The sequence below is a fragment of the Ochlerotatus camptorhynchus genome, unplaced genomic scaffold, assembly GCF_037179485.1.
Source record: "Ochlerotatus camptorhynchus isolate MF236.1 unplaced genomic scaffold, CSIRO-AGI_Acam_v1.1 ptg000099l, whole genome shotgun sequence".
In the NCBI taxonomy this organism is placed as follows: Eukaryota; Metazoa; Arthropoda; class Insecta; order Diptera; family Culicidae; genus Ochlerotatus; species Ochlerotatus camptorhynchus.
Window position 1 is genome coordinate 3,441,233 of NW_027040589.1, and position 17,951 is coordinate 3,459,183.

The window sequence follows — 17,951 nt, forward strand, 5'->3', positions numbered from 1 at the left end:
AGCATTTTACCAAAACTAGACATATTCAAATTTTTACTGCATAACATACACTGTGATGCGTTTGCTCTCTGCGAAACATGGCTCTCTCCAGATGTTAACCTTTCTCTTCACGACTACAACATTATCCGTCTCGATCGTGCAGATTCGTACGGTGGGGTGCTCCTAGGGGTCAACAAACAACACTCATTCTACAGAATCGACCTTCCTCCAGTGTCAGGTATTGAAATTGTCGCATGTCAGGTGAATATTAGAGGTAAAACCTTCAGTATTACCTCGTTATACATCCCTCCGAGAACGGCTGTTTCTCGGCGAGCGCTATCTGACATCTGCTCAGTGCTACCTGAGCCGCGGTTGATCTTAGGGGATTTTAATTCCCACGGTACAGGCTGGGGAGAGCTGTACGATGACAACCGCTCAACCATCATCTATGACCTATGCGACGATTTCAATATGACCATTCTAAACACCGGTGAAGTAACTCGAATAGCCAAACCTCCAGCAAGAGAGAGCAGACTAGACTTGTCACTCTGTTCGAACTCACTATCATTGGATTGCATGTGGGAGGTAATCCAAGACCCCTATGGTAGTGATCATTTGCCCATCAAAATTTCGATTTCCAACGGTTCATCTTCACAGTGTTCAATCAACATCACGTACGATCTCACGAGAAACATCAATTGGGAAGAATACGCGAACGCGGTCCGTGACGGTTCAGAATCGGTCGACGTTCTCTCTCCGTTGGATGAGTACTCCTTCCTATCGCGGCTCATAGTGGATTGCGCGCTTCAAGCACAAACGAAGCCTGTTCCTGGCACTACCATTCGCAAACGTCCTCCCACTGTGTGGTGGGACCAGGAATGCACCGACGTGAATAAAGAGAAGTCTACCGCGTTTAAACAGTTTCGTAAATACGGTTCCCGCGAATACTTTGAGCGGTATACGGAGCTAGAGGAAAAGTTTAAGAGCTTGGTCAGGGCCAAAAAACGCGGTTACTGGCGTCGGTTCGTCGAAGGGCTATCGCGAGAGACTTCCATGCAAACGCTCTGGAATGTCGGCAGGAGAATGCGTAACGCGGCATCGTCGGTCAACGAGGGCAAGGAGTACTCTAACAAGTGGATTTTCGACTTCGCGCGTAAGGTTTGTCCCGATTCGGTTCCGGTCCGATGCAACACTCGCGATCCGCTGCTGGAAAACGATGACATGGACTCCCCGTTTTCGATGGTAGAATTCTCAATTGCTCTTCTTTCATGCAATAACTCAGCTCCGGGAATTGATCGAATCAAGTTCAACCTGCTCAAGAACCTCCCAGAAGTCACAAAGAGGCGATTGTTGAACTTGTTCAATCGATTCCTTGAGCTCAACGTTGTTCCGGATGATTGGAGACGAGTGAGAGTTATCGCCATCCAGAAGCCCGGTAAACCCGCTTCGGATCATAATTCGTACCGTCCCATCGCGATGCTGTCGTGTATTCGGAAGCTGTTAGAAAAAATGATTCTTCTTCGTCTGGACAAGTGGGTCGAGGCGAATGGCTTACTCTCAGATACGCAATTTGGATTCCGTAGGGGCAAAGGGACGAACGACTGCCTTGCGTTGCTTTCAACTGAAATCCAATTAGCCTATGCTGAAAAACAGCAGATGGGTTCAGTTTTCTTGGACATTAAAGGGGCGTTTGATTCTGTTTGCATCGTGGATCGGAGGCGAACCAGCCTAAGGCTGAAAGCCTCCTAAATAAAGCTAAATTAATTAATGCATCGACATCCTTTCGGACAAACTCCATGCGAGTGGGCTTTCTCCGATTATCAACAATTTCCTGTTTAATTTGTTGTCCGAGAAACGAATGAGCTTCTCTCATGGCAACACGGAAATTGCACGAATCAGCTACATGGGTCTTCCACAAGGCTCATGTTTAAGTCCCCTCCTGTACAACTTCTATGTCAAAGACATTGATGAATGTCTGGCCGAAAATTGCACGCTAAGGCAGCTTGCAGATGACGGCGTGGTTTCCATGGTTGGACCAACAGCACCGGACCTGCAAGGACCATTGCAAGATACCTTGGATAATTTGTCTACTTGGGCAATGAATCTGGGTATCGAATTCTCTCCGGAGAAAACAGAGATGGTTGTTTTTTCTAGGAAGCTTTATCCAGCACAGTTTCAGCTTCAACTTATGGGTAGAACAATCACTCACAGCATGTCGTTTAAGTATTTAGGTGTCTGGTTCGATTCCAAGTGCACTTGGGGAAAACACATAGCGTATCTGAGGCAGAGATGCCAACAGCGAATCAATTTCCTTCGTTCCATTACCGGCACTTCATGGGGAGCCCATCCGGAAGATCTGATAAGACTCTACAAGACCACCATTCTCTCGATTTTGGAGTACGGTAGCTTTTGCTTTCAATCGGCGGCGGGGACGCACATATTGAAGCTCCAAAGGATTCAATATCGTTGCATTCGAATCGCGCTAGGTTGTATGCAATCGACGCATACCATGAGTCTTGAAGTTCTTGCGGGCGTCCTCCCCTTAACAAATCGTTTTGCGGATTTATCGTTCCGGTTCCTCATCCGCTGTGAAGTCATGAACCCGCTGGTGATCGAAAACTTTGAGAAGCTGCTAGAGCGGAATCCTCAAACACGATTCATGAGCTTGTACTACGAGTACATGACTCTGGACATCGGCCCCTCCTCGTTCAACCCCAATCGCACTGTCTCCCATCATTTCAGTGGTTCTTCCGTGAGATTCGATCTCACAATGAGGCAGGAGATTCAAGGAATTCCAGAGCCTCACCGTGCCCTGATTGTCCCAACTATTTTTGCGAACAAATACCGCCACGTCCCCACCGAGAAGAGATTTTTCACAGATGGGTCGGTGATAAATGCGTCCACTGGTTTTGGAGTATTCCACGATCTTCATAGCGCCTCATACAAGCTTCAAAAGCCGTGTTCGGTATACGTTGCTGAACTAGCAGCTATATCGTACACGTTAGAGCGTATTGCCTCACTTCCACCTGACCAATATTTCATTTTTACGGATAGCCTAAGCTCCCTGGAGGCTATGCGTTCAATGAGGCCGATGAAGCACTCGGCGTATTTCCTCCAGGAAATACGATTGTCATTGAGTGCTTTATCAAACAGCTCACATGTCATCACCTTGGTATGGGTCCCTTCTCATTGCTCTATCCCGGGCAATGAGAAAGCGGACTCGCTGGCCAAGGTGGGCGCTATGGAAGGCGATATTTACGAGCGACAAATCGCCTACCACGAATTTTTCACGATTTCTCGTCAGCAAGTCCTCGCCAACTGGCAACAAAAGTGGAATGATGGTGATCTGGGAAGATGGCTACATTCTATTGTCCCACAGGTGTCGATCAAACCCTGGTTCAAAGGGTTGGATATGAGTCGTGATTTTATTCGTGTAATGTCCAGGCTCATGTCCAATCACTGTTCGTTAAACGCCCACCTCTTCCGTATTACGCTTGCCGACAGCAACTTGTGCACCTGTGGAAACGGTTATCACGACATCGAGCATGTTGTTTGGTCCTGCTCCTTGCATCATGAGGCAAGATCCGTTCTGTGTGATTCCCTTAGGGTCCGAGGAAAACAACCCTTTAAGCCAATTAGAGACGTCTTGGCTTGCCGTGATATCGACTTTATGAAGCTTATTTACGACTTTCTTAAAGCTGTTGACTTATGTGTTTAGTGTTTTGTGTTTTAATCATCCTTTACGTTTAAGTTTTAAATTAGTTCAAAATGCTTTCCCTTGTCCTCCCTCCAAATGATAAATAAATGTAATCCCTAATCTCGAGTAAACCGCGAGTAATCGGCCCCCGTTCTACTAACATTAGTTGTAAGAAAATGATATTCACACACAATTATGTAAAAATATTCGGCTCCGCAAAGCTAACGCATTTGAGCCTTGACAAATAAATGGATTATAAAAAAAAAAAAAAAGACATTTAAATCCGTCCAAGGTTTCAGCCAATACACTGCATTCACCCCGACGTCCAATTTGTAGTGAAAACTTAACTTTCATGAAATTCAAAATTGTGGTTATCACAATAGGGGGAATCTTTTCCTTCTTGGCATTAAGCCGGGAAAGTTTACTAGAATTTTTCTTGGATGATGGATCATTCTCATCATCCGTGAGCAAATCAAATTGATTACTCAAATTAATTTCATCAGAAGGGAGATCAAGAGTTTGCCTCTTTCTTTTGCGTTTAGGCGCCATGGCGGCAGTAAATTTTTATCCAAATCGACTTCCAAGCAGATTACTATAAGAATCTGAAGGATCGAAGAGGAATTTTCCAAATCGATATCCAAGAAGGATTACCTCGGGTAGGGTCCAAACAAGGATCGAAGAGGAATAAGAGTTGAACAAGGTAGAAAATTGTTTACAGGTTGAGCACTGAATAGTGCTGTTTAAATTTGTTGTAGCTTTAGGTAGTAGTAACACTTCCTTCAGCAAAAAGCAAATAGATCCGCACGGCAAGAGAGCACGATGCGGACTGAATTATGTCCTTGTTTCTTTCGACTGTTCCGTAGGCACTCTGGCTTCCGAATTTTTCCAGAAATTTCTTGCAATCTACCTTAGAAAGTGTCTGCCAGCGTCTCCATGAAGTTTCTTCCGTCTTCTTCTGGAAGTGTGTCCATAAGCCATAGGTTTTCGACTTTTATTGGAAGGTTTGTCCGAACTTCTTCTGGCTTCCCCTAGAACTGGCTACTTCTTCTGGAATTTACTTCCATTTTCCGGAACTTTTCTGGTTTCCTTTGGATGTGACATCCGATTTTTTTTTCCGATGTTTTCTTCGTGCATTCATTTACATTCATTTGTCCCTAACTTTTTTCAACAACAGAATTCCACAAAATAATGTATGAAGTATTTGTAGGCTTTATTATTAACTACAACATTTTATTTATTTATTAACAACTCAAATCCGTATCTCTTATGCATGACGATCCAGAGCGAACAGAAGTCACTACTGTTTTTCAGTGAATGTATTTTACATTCACTGAAAAACAGTAACAAGTTCTGCCCGCTTTAGTTCGTGATGCATTAGAGATACAGATTTGAGTTATGGGCAAAAGTTCACAAAAGCTCTATACATCATTTTGTGAAATGCTGTTGATGAAAAAAGTTAGAGGCAAATGAATGTAAATGAATGCATGAAATGAATGTAACTGATTTTCCATGCCTGGTCTGTACAGCAGATCGCATCATGTTAGAACCACTCGCATAGCCTAGCAGAAAAGACATAAATTATAAAAGTCTAAACTATAAAGAAAGAGGAGGATTAGTCGGCATCCCCCAAAAATCTCTTGCTTCCGGAATGTTTTTCCCATCTTCTCCTAGAAGTTTTTTTTTCGACTGTCCCGTAAACCTTCTGGCTATCGCCGGACGAAGTTTCCGACTTTCTCCAGTAGTTTCTACCAAACTATCTTAGGGAGTTTCTTCCAGCGGCTCCAGGAAGTTTCTTCAGTCTTCTCCAGGAAGCTCATTTAAACTTCTACCTGAAGTATCTATCGAATTCTGCCAGAAGTTTAATTCCTATTCCTCTGGAAATTTCTCCATAAGCTTCCTTGGGAGGTTTTTTTTTTCGACATCTATTGGAAGGTTTTTCCGAGCTTCTTCAGGCTTCCCCTGAAAATGGGGCCTCCTGGATTTTTTTTTTTAAATAACTCTGAAACCTTTCTGGCTTCCAATGAATAGAATGACACTGATGAAGACTGCACAATGTATTCGAAATACGTATCTGTCATAGAAACTAAAGTTAATTTAGTGGAATTAAATGGAAGAATTTATTTAAACATTCCGCTAGCATCCCAATTTCATTACTTCATCAACATGTGATGTGTGATAATTTATTAACTAAAGAAAGTTCTGAAGAAGATAAATAGGTTGATAGTTCCGCTAGAGTACCGTAGTTTGAAAATTGAATAGAAGCAAAAGACCACTAATGCGACAGTACTGGTCAAACGCACACTCCTCTACCTAACTCATACACTAGTGAATGAGGGGGACGTTTTTCTTCAAATCCACAGGCGCGTTTGACTTGCTCATATACACGGTGTTTTGCGAAAAATAATTAAATGGTAAAAATTCCCTGTTCCGCTAAAAGTGCCTCTCGTCATTTAATTGGTAAACTATGGTTTACCCATTAATGGGTAAATGGGAGGTTTGTCAATAAATGGGTGTTTTTTACCCATTTCTTAAATTATGTTTACTCAATGGAATACAGTGCTCGACATCATACATATGCAAAGATAAACGAACCGCTAATGGAAGTTCCGAAACAAATCTTGCGATTGATACAGTTTGCCCTCTTCAAGGTACAATTCTTCTCTGTAGATTATATTTCGATTTGAATCATGTCGCGAGCCAATGGGTTTTGCAATATGATACCAAGAACATCTTTCACGGAAATATAGTGCATTGCTTCTTAAACCTGCTTTGTCCTTTTAATAGATTTGAACATTCGTTTGTTCTTATGGCGAGCTACTACTTGGTAACGCGTAGTTTTATGAACGTTACGACTACCCAGTACGTACTTTTTAGGTTCTGGAACAGTATGATACATTGTCAGCAGGAGTTTTAACGTCAATGAAAGGATATTAAATTTCTAAATGAAATGAAATGAGACGATAACATTTCCAAGTGTTTCTTCACCCATTAGTGCAAATATACCCATTATGCAACGTTGAACTGATTCTTTAAATGAGTATTTTTCACCCATTTTATGATTTCAAAATTCCCCCATTTTTTGACAGCTGCATACATGATTTGAAAATGGGTATTTGTTTACCAATTAATGGGTTTTCGCGAAACACCGTGTACTGTCTGCGGCTGTGGAAGAAGAATTCGACAGTGAGCATGCATAAGGGCGTATACGCGATGATCGATTCTCTCCATCGATTTTCTATTTGCATTGCTACAGCTAAGCGAAACAATTTTATAGAATTTGTTCAATGCAGAGTTGTAACAGGTTGTATTGGCTATCAAAAGCAACAGCAAACGCACCGAGAAACGTTAATTCTAGCGAGTTATTAACAAAAGAGAAAATCGACGAAGAGAATCGATCATCCCTTTTACGCCCTTATGCATGCCGGATTATGTCGGCAACGTGGGGCTTTAGGTAGTGACAAACGTCACTAAAACTATTCCACAACCGCAGACAGTATATGCACTCAAACGCGCACTCTTTTGCATGTGTACTACTACTCGATAACTCTACTGGAACTTAAAGTGCTAGCGGTACAGCTCTGTGTCGTGGATGTTTGTTTGTGTCATTGTGCAATCAGTTGAACAGCTGATAAATTTATGTGAATGTGTGGGGAATATAATTATGTAATTTGCTGAGACTTTTGAAGTGCATATTCAAATGGGTGCGAATGTATGGTGTCTTATGCATGTCTGGATCAACAATAGAAAAGGGCCCATCACCAACACCATCATCGTGTAGGTGGAAGTTTCCCCTATCCGATGATGGTGTTGGTTTGCGTGGGTGGCCTTCGCTTTGTGAGTAAAGGGCTTTGAAACGGTTTGTTTACAAATGCTGATGGGCCCTTTCCTATTGTTGATCCAGATGTTATGTCATTTTGGATTGTTTGAGAAAGCATAGAAAGACACAAAACACTACCAATCTGCACGAAATTTTCAATATATCTATACAGAGCTGGAAAAAGGGCCTATCTGCTTTGATTGATTCTCTTCATCGACTTTCTCTTTTGATAACCACGGCTATCCAAACAGTTTTGGTGCTATTTTTGCCACATAGCATGATAAAGGAGGTTTTTATCTATCGTCCAAATCATCAAATACAACAGGGAATGTTGTTGCAGCCAGGGTTCTGCATTTCCGAAACAAAGAAAAGAAAATGAACTCTCCGCAGAATCGCTTCATTTCGAGCAATATCATTTTCGTGTAAGTCATCGTGTTTCTTGTTATCGAGTCACGATGAACATTCCTCTTTTCAAACATGACTGGACTACCACTTGTTTCGTTCGTCAAGTGCTTCAGATCATTTCATTTGAAGCAAAGACTTGATTCAATTGACGCAATGAATGACTCGAAATCTGCTTCCTTCGTTTTTTTCCACTTTCACTTCAATTCGGGGCTCATTCGAATTTTCACGACCTGACGACGCAGGCATTAAAATAAAGTATCCGGATAGTATCCGAACAATATCGGTTGCCGATAGGGATGGCATCCGGATTATATGTAGTAATAATAAATTATTTAATAATAAACGAAAATTAAATTAACGAGTCCATTCTGGAGTCCAAGATGGCGGCCATCGGGGTCGGGGAAAGTCTCAAATACCCTACAATACGGGTATTTTCGGAACGGGACGACGCGAAGGTGGCGAAAATCGAAATCCACCGTTATTTTGGAATCCAAAATGGCGGCCATCGGGTTTCAGAAAAAGTGTCAAATACCCTATAATAGGGTATTTTCGGAACGGGCATGCCGCGTAGATGCTGAAAATCGGTATCCGACGCCATTTTGGAATTCAAGATAGTGGCCATTGGTTTTATGAAGTGTCAAATACCCTAAGATATGGTTATTTTCGGAACGGGAACAACGCGTAGATGCCAAAAATCGATATCCGACGCTATGTTGGAATCCAATATGGAAGCCATTAGGATTCAGAAAATGTCAACTATCTTACAATATGGGTATTTTCGGAACGGGGATTTTCGATGCCATTTTGGAATCCAAGATATTAGCTTTTTGCGTGCTCTCAACTTAGTGTTCTAGATGCACTTCCACAGTTATTAATTGAGAGCTTTCGATGCCTGTACCATTTTTGCATTAGTATAATTGTGTGGCAAGTACAATCATACTCTATGCCCAGGGAAGTCGAGAAATTTTTCAACCCGAAAAATTCCTAGACCGGACCGGGAATCGAACCCAGCCACCTCCAGCATGGTCTTGCTTTGTAGCTGTGCCTTTACCGACTGAGCTAAGGGAGGTCCCGAGGACGACGCGTAGATGCTGAAAATCGATATTCGATGCCATTTGTAGGCTATTTGACACTTCTTTTGAAATCGGAATCCGCCATCATAAATTTCAAGATTGCGTAGGACATCGATTTCTTTCTGTCAACCCGATTCCAAAAAAACCCACATTGATCGGTATTTGACAGTATTTCACAGTTTTTCTGTACCAAAGCCGCCATCTTGGATTTAAAGACGGCGTGACATCAATTTCGGCATCTACGTCTCATCCCCATTCTGAAAATAACCATATTTTAGGATATTTGACTCTTAAAAAACCGTTTGTTTGGGTATTTGAAAGAATTTACAACTTTTTCTCAAATCGGAAGCCGCCTTCTTGGATTACAAAATGGCGTCGGATATTGATTTCCAATCTCCAGACGTCACCCCGAATCCAAAAATACCCATATTGATGGGACGGCATTAACATTTCCCATTTTTTCTGAAATAGGAAGCGGCCATTGCATTTAAAAATGCCGTCGGCTATCGATTTCCGGCCTCTAGATGCCAACCCGATTCCAAAAATATTGATGGGTATTTGACAGTATTTCCCACTTAATTAGAAATCGGAAGCCATCATGGATTTCGAAATGACATCACTTATCAATTTCGATCTGTAGACTTCATACCGATTACAAAAATACCAATATTGATGTGTATTTGACTGTATTTCCACTTTTTCGTAAATCTGAAGTCGCCATCTTCGATTTCAAAATGGCGTCGGATATCGATTTTCATCCTCTAGACATCATCCCGATACCCAAAATACCTTTATTGATAAGTATTTGACAGTATTTCCCACTTTTTCTTAAACTGGAAGCTGCCATCTTGGAATTCAAAAAGGCGTCGCATATCAATTTTTTGATCTCTAGACGTCACCCCAATTCAAAAAATACCCATTTTGATGGGTAAACAAACCACCCGACAATGATAAATTTAACATCCACGTGCACAGATCTATGCGCATACGCTTAAATGAACCGAGTGAACACACAACAATAGTCATAAAACTGCACGAATTTGGATCAAACAGCTTCGCTTCAATGCAAAAGTAAGTTCATTTTACAATGAAAGAAGAAATGAAGACTAGTCAAGCCAAAACAAACAGCATGAAAACTGATCGAAAGTGGTTCTGTTGATGTTGGAGGGGATATGCTCGAAGAGAAGACAGAATGACTTTCAATTGAAAGTGATGGTCGATAGCTTCATCGTCGCTTGACGATTTTCGATTGAAAGTGACTTTGTGGGGCCCTGGTTGCAGCTGAGATATTAACGAAAGAGAAAGTCAATGAAGAGAATCGATCAAAGCAGATAGGCCCTTTTTCCAGCTCTGTATAGATATGTTCAATTATATTTCATATAAGCTTGTTGACCGACACTACCACTACCACCACGCATCGCTGGCCTGATTCCTGGCACCCAAAACATCGGCCGCTTTCCGGTAGAAGTTGTAGCGTCTCTTCGCAGCAGAGTTCTTGGGGTTAATCGCCTTGATAGTCATGCCGAATTTGTTCTGCTGAGGGCCACCGGCCGGACGGACTGCCCACTCCCAGATACGCGCATCGACAGTTTCGGATCGTCGGACACCGAATCCGGATTTTGGACCAGTCGATCGTCCCCGAAGATCGCCTGCGAAGCCTTCCGGTAGGTGTCCTCCCATGTCAACTGTATAAATCCACGTCCGCAGTATCGCATTCCGTATTCCTGACCGGCACCTCCGCTCTGCTCCTTACGATACTTGAAGCCACCGCTCTGCTAATGGGACTGTTATGCCGCACAGGGCAGTGCACTACTTGGTGAAATGATGTACTACAGTGTTTCGTAGGGTGCGGTAAGACGTCACTTGAAATGGGTTGTGCAATATCATGGTGATGGTCTTTTTGAATGATGGTTTGCTAATATGTACAGGGAGCTGCACCGTTGGGTTATTAACCTATTTGTTAAAATTCCATGCCTTTTAGTCCTTTTTATTTAAAAACTCAAATCTACTTGAATCGAGTAAAGGCAAAGGTAAACAGACCACCAAACAGGACTCCATAATAGTTCACAGCCACTGAGGATAAATAACTCAGAGAGAAAGTCACTTCTACTCAGAGGTATTGAGAAATTTCTAAAAATTGCAGGAGCTCAGTGCTGCCTTTTTCCAGTTCGTACCAGGTGTTCGTTTCCACATCCAAACCGATTCCATGTTCCAGGAAACGATTTCTAAACCGAAAATAAACAGCACACCGCTGCAGAAATCTTTGCAGCGTTCACAGCCACTGTCACTCCGGGAAGCGAAATTTGTTTTTCCGGGAAACTGTCTGGGTCGAAAGTGTGCTTTTCGCGGAAAGCATTCATCTCACTGATCACTCTCCATCAACCACCACCCACCATTGTTCGTCAGGGGTTGATTTCATTGTATCTACCTTTTTTTATTATCCCACAGAGAAAGAGCTTCTGAACGCCAAGTGCGTCATTCGTTTGATTTCATCTTCCTGGGTTGAGGATGTTCGTTTCGTTGGAAAATGTCGGTAACCAAGGCGATGTAATAAGCTTTAAAATCCAAACCATTCTCGCCAACATGAAACATTTAGAACAATTCTGTCGAATCTCACGAGTGCAATTTACCGACGGATGCACTTTGTCCTCCTGAAACGACGAACGACGACGACGGGACAGCGCACCGGGCAAAGCGTCTCGGCTTCGATGGTGGTATGACCGGAACGACACGTCATGAATATTCAATGACCAAATCGATTGAGAAAATCGGTAAACCTCTTTTTTTTCGGATGAAGACCATGGCATCTATCTCGGATTGCTATTTTTAGATTTCCATTACAGGCCTTTTGGAAAACTCTTTGAAATTTAAGAGACCAAATCCATCAAATCTTGTATTCCCTTCGTACCAACCGTCGTTGTTAAGAGATTACAATTCTTCAAGCATGCTTCATGCATTGGGTGATGCATACTGTAGGTAGCTGCCATTGGTGAACGAGGAAGAGACTTTCGCTCGCATACATGCATAAATCTAGACGAACATTTCAAAAGTCCTATCTGCATCTGCATTGATTCTCTCCGTCGATTTTCTATTTCTGTAATAATTCAGCTGTGAAAGCATTCGCTGCTCTGTTAGACGTTTTGGGCGCGAGGTGGGGTGGTTTCCATAAGAGAAAGTCCTTGAAGAGAATCGGCCATTGCGGATAGGACCTTCTGAAATGTCCATCTAGAAAGATGCCACTGCTTTGAGCCTGACTGCATTCGGTATGCAGCGAAAAGGACGGGGAGATGAGATTATGTTTATTGGCATTAAAGGTAATCTGTTTCCATCCGTATATCATAACCGGATTTGTTTGGAGCCCCGTCACCCGGACGTGTCCTTAGAAAGACGTACAAGCTGCTGGTAGAGGCGTTATCACACTGCATCCACTCTCTTCGATGCACAGGAAAGTGATGATGAGGTTAGATATGAAAATATGCATAGCTAAGGACTGTCATAGCATGATACCACTGTTGGTTGGTTGACATCTGAGCTCTCGTAGAGCAACGCTGAACCGGGAGAACCGGGAATTAACTGGGAGTTTGATGTGAACCTAAAAATGTGTTTTTTAATGTTTTCATGAAAAGAATTATGTTGATAAAAATTCTTAGTCTGATAGTTTGACTATTTCTTCAAGCTCGAAATTCATAACTTGCCCTTAGTACCAGTTACTAAAAGTTAAGTCTGAAGTCTAAACAAATTAGCAATGTCCCAGAATTTCATAAATTTGTCCAAGATCTCCGACAGTTCAAGATCTTGACATTTTTTTCTAATTAATCATATAGTCGAGCAGTTATTTTGGCGCTCTTCTACCAGTGATTTTAGGAAATCATAGAACTCTCTTTTGTCGAAGTTGTAAAACAGAAAATCTCAAAATATTATGGTTAAGTCCAGATAATTTTAAACTGCTCGAATGATTTGATCCATTGATTCCAATGAGAATGCTAAAAAAATCCAAAGATCACTTAATTTGTTGTTGATTTCACTAGTTTTTATATGTCCAAAGTTTGGCAGTTGGAATAAGTATTATGCCCAAATTACCTTGGAATTCACATCAGATCTCCCTTGAAATGCCTCTCAAAAAACTTTTGAGAGAATCTCTTGGGATTTCCTTTGAATTCTTATTGGATTTTTTTTTGTTAAACTCCCCTTACAGTGGAATTCTTCTCGGACGTCGCTTGGAATTTTCTCTGGAATTCAATTCAGAATTCTTTGGAAATGTGCTCAAAGTTCTCTTTGAATGCTCCATTTTGGATTCCTTCAAGAAAATTCTCTAAAGTTCCCTCAAAAATATTAAAAAGTCTTCAAAGGGTTCCCTTGAAACTATCTTCAACGTTCTGTCAAAGTCTGAGGATAGATCTTTGCTGAATTTCAAGCAAGTTTGAAGTGCAAACGAGCTTGAAATTCCGCAAGGAGCTTTTATTTTATTAATTTATTTGATAGGGCTCATTTGAATTAACTTTACAGAGCCGAGGATTCTTGTTAACTATACAAAACATCGTAAAACTATAGTTAAAAGGTACAACACAATAAACATTTCATCTTCCGCTAGCCAATCAGAACGGGATCCGCTTCCTTTGGTTTCATTGTATGGCAGTATCGCCAACGGGGGGCAGAGCGCTTCCATTGCGGCAATGGACGCAAAACGTGGTCATCACTTACACACTCATCACGACACGGTTGCTTTCCAAAGTCGACGACGCACCGACCGAAAGAACTGCTGATGAAGAACAATGAGGAGAACCACACAATGGTTGCTGCCGAGGAAACAAACGATCGCGTTGTCTGATTCTGTCGACAGCCGAGTGAACACTGCAATGAGCTATCCTCGGAATTAAATTCTTTTGAAATTATTATCGAGATTTCCTTGAAGTTCTCCTCAGAAATATGTTTGACCAATTGATTGATGAACATTTAAGAGATTATCTGGTTCGTTTTAGGAAATAAATCAGAATTTATCGAAAGGAACCTTTCTTAGCTGAGTATACCCTAGTTTTAGTGTTAAATAGTTGTAGCGAACTTTGCTCAATGCCCGTTAAGTTATGTTAAGTTAATTCACTTTGCTTCTTAAAATTCCCATAAAATGCTCGATAAAATCGAAGACAACATATGATGAATACTGGCAACTCTTCCATTTTCTCAAACGACCGGCATGAGACAGGCACAATCGCGTCACCTGCCGCTCAAAGGTAAATGCTCCGAATGAATTGGATAGAAAGGTTTGTGCATTTGCTCATATATCTATGCGTTGCTTCCACTTTCGCTCAAGCACAGCGCTACTGTGTCTGTCGCTCGGATTCAGGGAAAGTTACCAGTCTTCTTGATATGTTGTCTTCGATAAAACGCTCCCTGAGATTCCTTCAAATTTTGCTGCACATTTCCCTGGAATTCCTTTATAATTGAACCGTTTAGAGCGAAAATGGTACATATCCACTAGAGTAAATTTTACAGGAGGGGCTCTTAATTAGAAAATAAATTCATCAAATTGTCTCAACTATTTCTGTCTTGGGTAAAGTCGTTCAGTTGATCAAGACGTTATGGTTGGTGGACAGTAGTTCAGAAATATCTCCATACGCGGCGCTAGGGTGTACTTGAACTTCCTGAACAAGCTGTTCCTCGATATCCTTGCCATAATGCCATATAGAAGGTTACTGTCTTCGGTAAAGTTGTTTAGGTGATAAAGTCCCTGTAGATGATGGCCATATTAGTTCAGAAATCTCTCACAACGCGACTCTTGTGTGCATATGAACTTTGTGTATAAGCTGCATCTCGAGATCTTTGCCATATAGAAGGTTACTGTCTTCAGCTGTTACTGTGGGATATTTGACACTTTTTCACTAGCCTTAAGCTGCCACCTTGGATTCCATACACCTGAATAACTTAGGGAGTTCTGGAAAAAAAAAACTTTGAGTAAAACATCCAGTGCAACATGCTTTCAAGGTAATTCTGAGGAATTTTAGATTTCATGTGAAGCCTGAGATAGTTTTGACTAGAATATCAAGAAAACCCTGAATTGGATTTAAAGGAAATTTCAATGAATACTCACAGAAATTTCTGAGTGTCAGAACTGCTGGGAGCTTCAGAGGAAAATTCCAAGGGCATTCTGAGGATAATTTCATAAAGTTTGTGGGAGGAAACGAATCCGGGGCATAAGTCCTTGGATATTTATGGACAATACTAAGGGGTTGAGGAGCAGGCTAAAAGGAGGATTACAATTAAATCTGCAAATAACTGCAGGAGATCTTCAAAGGAATTTGGAAAAGAATTCCAGGAGAGTTTGCCGAACAAATTATGAGGAGAAATCTAACAAATTTGTGAAATTAATTATAAGAAGATTGATTCAATGCGAGTACAATTCCAAGGGAAATGAGTGAGATTCAAAGGGAAATCTGAAATTAATTCAATGAAAATCCTGAGAATCTTTCCCAAGAAAAAAGAAAAATGAATTCGGATGATGGTTTCAACGAAATTTTGAGGAATATTTCAATGGAATTGCGAGAAGTATTCTAGGTATATTCTGATGATATTTTTTAGAGAACTCATAGAAACGTTTTAAGGGAATTTCTAGAATAATACCATGAGAGTTTCGGGAGAATACAATGCTGAGGAGACTTCCAGGTACATTTTCTTGAGAAATCTCCTTTGAATATGGAATGGACTATTCTGAGGTCTGCAGAACTACTTGAAAGGTCCCAAAATTTTCCTGAAGTTAATGAAACTAAAATGAAATTTTTGTGTCGTTTGAGAAACTAGCCTGACGCTCACAATTTTTCTCATCAGATTTTTACACTTCCCTGAACTTTTTCGGACTTGCAAAAGTTTCGTAAATTTTCCTTACGATCATGGATCTTCTCTTAAAATTTATGTTATTTCTCTAATGTTAACGGAAATGCTCTGAGTTGGAACTGCTCTGTGAAACTTCTCTAAAGTGTTTGCAGTTCTCATGAAGCTTGTGGTACTGCCCTGACTTCAATTGAACTGTGCTAAACATGTTTAAGCTTCCGTGAACTTCTGAACTTATTTGAAGACCTCAATAATTTTCGTAACATCTCTGAAGTTCTCTGAAAATCTGGGGACTTATTAAAATTTCCCGCTATTTTTCTAAAAACTAATGGAAATGAATTCACGCTGAAATTCCTCTTATTTTTGGAACTTGCTTAATCCTTTGACATGCTTCCGCATTTTGATAATGTTCATGAAAGTTCTTGAAGTTCTTGGATCTTCCCTTAAGTTTCATAGACTTCTATGAAGTTCTCGAATGTTTATGAAGATCTCTGCACTTCTGTGCAGTTTTCGAAGTTTTTCTGAAATTTACCTTTAAGCTGCCACAATTTTCTTGAAATCAAAACGAAATAATTAATATAGTTTTATGATTTTCACTGAAATTTTTCAAGGTTTTTCTGAAGTTCATGGAACTGCCCTTAGATTATCGACACTAATTCATGACTTCTTCAATAGTCTAGACTAACTTGATGTTATTAAAACCATTAAAAAGATTTCTGAATTTCCTTAAAGTGCTATAAGCTACCCTGAATTTCTCAATATTTTTTATAGGAGCCCGAAATTTTATCGAAATTAATTGAATTACCTTGAAGTTTCCACAATTTTCCTTAAGTTTTATAAGCTTTATAAAAGCTCACGAAACTGTGGTTTATACCACTAATTTCCCCAAAAGTTATCTGGACATCCCTGAAGTTTTTTTTTTTCAAATTGTTTAATGTTCCGGAAAATTTTCTGATATATACATTCATAATTCCCTGAAACTTCTGAAGTTTTCGGATCAATCATAGAATTCTTGGAATATCCCAGAATGCCACGGAATTCTTTAAGTTAATGGGATTATTCTAAAGCTATCTGATCGTCCTCGAAGTACTCGGAACTTCGCTCAATATCATGAAACTATTTAAAAACCAGAAATTCTCTCGGAGCTTTGCTGAATTTTCCGGAGTTTCTTGAAACTTCTTTAAGGTTTCGGCAAATTTCCTTGAAATTATTTGAACTCTGATATGACTTTATGAAATTAATGGAATTCTCGTAAACACCTTTAAATTTCCCTGAATTTCTCTGGAATTCTGTAGAAGTTCCTGAAATATTTCTGAACATTCCATAAATTATTTGAAGGTATATGTACTTTCCTGATATTCTCGGAACATCTTAAGGGTTGACGATTTTTTCCACCACATCATGTAACTATACTGTACTTATACTGCCCATAAAAGCATAACTGTCCCATATGAATAGGAAATCAAGCAAAGATGGGACAATTATGCGAGTATCGGCAGTATAGATCTTTAACCTGCTCCAAAATTCTGAACTACAGTTACGGGAACTGCCCTTAAGATCTCTAGTTCTAGCTACTTCTAGGTACTTAGAACTTCTTAAAAGTTTCCAGAACTTTGCTCGAGTTCTCTATATTTCTGTAGTTTTCTTGACACCGGTGAAGTTCTCTGAAGTTCTAGTAACTTCTTAAAAGTTCCTGCATTATTTGGATGCTAATAGATCCAATTTGACGTTCTTAAAGCCTCCAGTAAGTTTCCCATATTTTCAGCATGTTAACTTCCCTCACACACTAATCCAGTCAGTAAGGTCGGTAAAAGTTTAAAATTCTGTGTAAAATTCAAAAATGAGAAAATTTATTCCGAACTTGTACAGAATTCGTTCTGTTTAGCCCCATTTAATGGTAGAAAATTAAATTTGCCCACCTCTACTCTCAATGTCCCATTCGCACTTCATGGAAACTTGATCCCCATATTCTTAAAGTACACTTGGCGTACAAGAAAGTGCTATCCATCTCGTTTATGAAAGCTCTGGAATTTCAACCGTAACCCTTCAAGCTACCATGCAGTAAATACTCAACAAAGCACGCAAAATCCTTCAAATTCTCGCGCCATCAGCTTAACAAGAGTGCCAACATTCAACCGTACGCATCAACATCCGCGTC

At 40.5% G+C, this 17,951-nt stretch overlaps 2 protein-coding genes across 2 annotated transcripts in view; one reads left to right on the forward strand and one right to left on the reverse strand.

Annotated features, from left to right (window-relative positions):
- Positions 1–17,951, reverse strand: part of LOC135698966 (actin-histidine N-methyltransferase-like) — a 326,729-nt gene that overhangs the window by 286,847 nt on the left and 21,931 nt on the right. The gene's annotated exons all lie outside the window — the stretch shown is intronic.
- Positions 1–17,951, forward strand: part of LOC135698953 (uncharacterized) — a 195,880-nt gene that overhangs the window by 158,594 nt on the left and 19,335 nt on the right. The gene's annotated exons all lie outside the window — the stretch shown is intronic.